Here is a 4,547-nt window from a genome sequence, read left to right as displayed (position 1 = left end):
GCTATTCCATAAAAATCATTTTGACATTGGTTTAAAATGAACTAACAAACTTGTTTTAAAACAATTCAAGCGATTTCTATGGATAAATTTTTAGAAGTGATGAAAACCTTTTGTTTGGCATTTGGTGAAAATATGAAGTGATATTTTATTAGTCAATGAGTTTCAAACTTCAATTTAAGGGTTATAGGGACCCAATCTTTAGAGCATTCATTTTGCTTGTAAGAATCATGACTTAGTTCGCATGACAAAACATTACCTATCGATCTAGATTGCTTACCTTTGATTAGAAAAGGATTGATTGGGTGTATAATTGGGGCTATTGGTTATGAAAAAAAAAGATATTTATAAGGTTGAGACGACCAAAAGATTGATGTCTTCTCCCAAGTGCGGGAGTTTCAAAGTAATAAATAACCCGGCAATACTAGGGTAGAAACACAGGGATGTTAATTGTATAAATTATAAATAACGACAATACAATAACAACAACAACAACAATAGTAGTAGTAAATAACAACAATAATAATAATACTAACAATATTAATAATAATAATAATAATAGTATTAATAGTAGTAGTAGTAGTAGTAATAATAATAATAATAATAAAGAAAGAGAAGAAGAAGATGATGATGAGAACTTGGAGATGGAAAATTAATGTAAGGATTAAACAATAATAATAACAAATGTCAAGGTTAGAGGTTCCACTAATGGTATATCAAACAAGTATAGTATAAACTCTTATTATTCAGTTGGAAACCACACACAAAGGAGGTTCCAATCAGATTATATATTGTTAACATGATTACATTAGTTATCTTATTCGATTAATGCTAATACTTGTAAATCTCGTCAGGCATTCATGATTATAACTTATGTTAACAACAAATCAAGTTCTTTTCATAGCACATGTATTAAGTATTTATTATATTAAGTGTTGTACAACATAAATCTACATTAAATATTTAACAAACAAAGTATTAAAAGTGAACAAGATAACAAATACAAAACATGTTAGTATCAAACATTAAAGTTCATATTGAGTTTACACTATACTTATTCTTACACCATTAGTATAACCTTTTCACCTTGACAAAATATTAATGAAAGTAAAAATTAAGCATTACAAAAATACAAAGAGAGAAAGCAAAAGCATGATCTTGCAAAAGCATGATCTTGATCTGGAAACCAAGATGCATAAATGCATGGCAAATACCACCTTTTATAGGCCAAAATTGGAAACTATTGATTTGATGACTAATTAATGAGTGGATAGCCAACTCTTGACTTGATGACAATTCTTATCTTCTCTTGTCTAAATAAAATATCATTGATTACGTTATAATTTGAACCAGAACACTATATAAAAGCTCTAGGAAGTTGTCTCAGCTTTCCATGGAAAAAAATTGAGGTCATTTGGACTTTTAAAACTCAAGATATAGGCTGAACAGTGTTTGGGCTGCAAGACAGATTCGGACTTCTTCGTTGTTGCTACAATTTTGACTTGAAAAGGACCCTTTTAAATCTTAGACTCCCATGAAATTATAGGCCTATGTCTTACATTTCCATTGATATAAAGTAAACCTAAATCCGAGATCTACAACTCCAGATATGATCTAATTACCAAATAGTGTTCCAGTTTGGACTACACCAGCATCTTTTTTCTAAGTTTGGCCATCTCTTTATCCTTTCAATTTCAATACTTCAACTCATCAATTGTTTTTTTTTATTTATGTGATAGGCCTGTATTTAGGATGAACATTTACTATAAATTAAAGGTACCTTATGGTGTCAAACTTATTATTATAAAACATATTTTAGGTAAGGAGTTATTGATACTTCAAGTGTAAAATGATGATATAGAACCTTGAAAAAATATACTTTTAAGTACTAATCAAAGCTCAAAAGGTGTTTAGGGGATTTCAAAATTAAATATCACTAGTGCTTATTTCTCAACCTCATTTTTTTGGTTCATGGATTTTTTTTAACTTGAAATTGATTTGCAAAATGGTTTTATTGTGCCCTCTAATGTTGGGTTTGGGCCTTTACTTTTTTTTTTTGTCATTTGGTTTTGAGCATCATCATATCAGTTATTTGTGGAAAGCTCAAGTCTTTTGGATCTTTTGAATTTTTCTTTATGTCCCCCAGCTTTGTTCGAGCATTTTTAATCATTGAGGATTTTTATATATCTCTCGCACTTATCCCTGAGTATGGAATGTGATCCTAGCCAAGGTTATTTTCAAAAAATATTTCCAAGATAAAAAAAAATCACAAAGGATATATTTTAGCCTTGTAAAAGGATTATTAAATATGATCTTTTTTCATTTCAAACACATGCACTTAGGATCGGTAAGCCTTTCTTTAATGTGAGTATGCATAATGATTTCTCATTGTTCATTCAAATAAAACTCAACTTTAGAGTCATCCTATATTTTTTGGTTTTTTCTACAGGTTTTCTAGGTGTATGGTTACCTTTTCAAGGGATCATTTGAATTTTTAGAACTTGTTTGTTTCAACAATTACCAATATGATTTCTGTTTTATACTAAAACTTTGAATTCCTAAAAATCCTTGTGAACGTGTAAGACCATGTATAGTTTTGGAAGAAAAGGGAAACATACCAAAGGATTCTTGGTATAATGGTTTCATAAGGTTATGATGTGTTATTTGCACGAACCATAAAAAAAAAATTAAGGCACATTATGAACATAGAAAAACACATGATCTATAAAATTAAGGCACGTTATGAACATAGAAAAACACATGATCTATAAGAAAGAAACATTTGACAGAGAAAGTCTTATGGTATTGTGAGCCAAATTACCAACAAGACTAAAACAGGTTGAAACAAAATAAAAAAAGTTTTACAAGCATGATCAAGAGGTAGTTATTATTTTATAGAACATGAATAGGCTTCATTTTGTAACTCTAGTGCAATTCCCCTTCAATCAGCCGCCCTGCCAAAGCTTTTGTAGAAATGTTGGATTGTGTTTAAGCTCTTGTCCATATTTACTCATTTTTTTCTTCACGTTGGGATGTTGTTGGAGTCTAATTAAAAAAAGATGACGGGTTGGTTATAAGGACCTTTACTAGAGGTATTTCTTAGTGTTTGCTCGAGTAAGCTAGTGAGGCGAGCCACATTTGTCTTTAGAGACTCCAACTCTTCTTGAAAATGGGCATCACGGTGAGTGTGCTCTTTATCTTCCAAGTTTCTCGCTCAATGTCGGGTGTTATAAACTTTTTAGGGACCTATATCTCAACCTGATACATGTATGTATGTTATGTACAATGAATGGATGTATGTGTATGGATTTAAATATATATACATGCTCATTGGGTATGGATGACTATTTAAGGAGCTTATACTCTAAGGATAGGTTTTGAGTCATTACATGATGGGTAGGCTTTATACCTGATCTCAAAAGGATCTTTTATCGTCTTAGTGATTACTCTCGTAAAGGTAATATGCAGGCTCAATAAGTAATGGGATGACATGTGCACCAATCATTACTAGTCTAAGTACTCAATGAAGAGTTGGGGTTTAGATAAACTTAAACCTTGATCAAAAGTCATAAGTTAAGTTGTTAGTCCCTCTCTTAATCTAAAGTTTTTTCAGTATAAATTCTCCTTAAAATATGAATGATGCATGACGCAATTTTATACAATGTATGAACAAATATTTCCAAAATTAAAACATATGCGCAAATGAGAAAATGCATATTAATAATAGCACACAAACTAAATAAATGAAAATCAAACAAAAACAAAGCTTAGTCCACAAGGTCCCTAATGCAGTCATCATTCTATCATATATGTATGACGTCACGATGATCATTCACACTTGTTATTTATCCAAGTGAATAGGAAAATGGAGAAGACAAGGAATTCTTGTCTTTCATCAATGTATATAAGGAATGAGAGTCGCCATATTATATTTTGGTCACTAGAAACTCTAAATAATCTCAGAGATTGATGTATTAGCACCCCAAATATGATATATCTAAGGTAAGCTGCATTGTTTAATTGAAATATAATATATCTAAGGTAAACTGCATTGTTTAATTGTGTAATATAAACTAAGGTATTATTGTATTTTTAACTGTTAGTCCATCTATGGTATAAGAATAGTCCTCTATGGTAAAGAGGTACTTATCTTATCATGTAAAACCTAATCTTTTCAATGTCAATAAAAAGAATAATAACACTTATTTAATACTAGGGATACATCTTACATATAAGTTCGTAATCCCTAATATTAAAATAAAACAAAATAATTCTTTGGAATTTTTGAAATATTAGCCTAGTTCTAATGATTTTAATAAACTAGTTATTAAAGTAAAAAATACATACCAAAACATATTTTTAAAATGTTGTTGTATGAAAATATGATGTGATATTTTTTCTTTTGAGAGACTTGGTCGTATGCTTGAAAACAAGAATTGTTTTTGTTTTTTCTTTGTAATTTTTTTCTTCAATGTTTCAACAAAAACCAAATAATTTAATACCAAATTTCTATATTTATGGTATAAAAATACAAATCAATATTAAGCAAA

The sequence above is a fragment of the Populus euphratica genome, unplaced genomic scaffold, assembly GCF_000495115.2.
Source record: "Populus euphratica unplaced genomic scaffold, PopEup_1.0 scaffold469.1, whole genome shotgun sequence".
In the NCBI taxonomy this organism is placed as follows: domain Eukaryota; kingdom Viridiplantae; phylum Streptophyta; class Magnoliopsida; order Malpighiales; family Salicaceae; genus Populus; species Populus euphratica.
The sequence above is the reverse complement of the archived record's forward strand: the minus strand, read 5'-3'. Positions refer to the sequence as shown.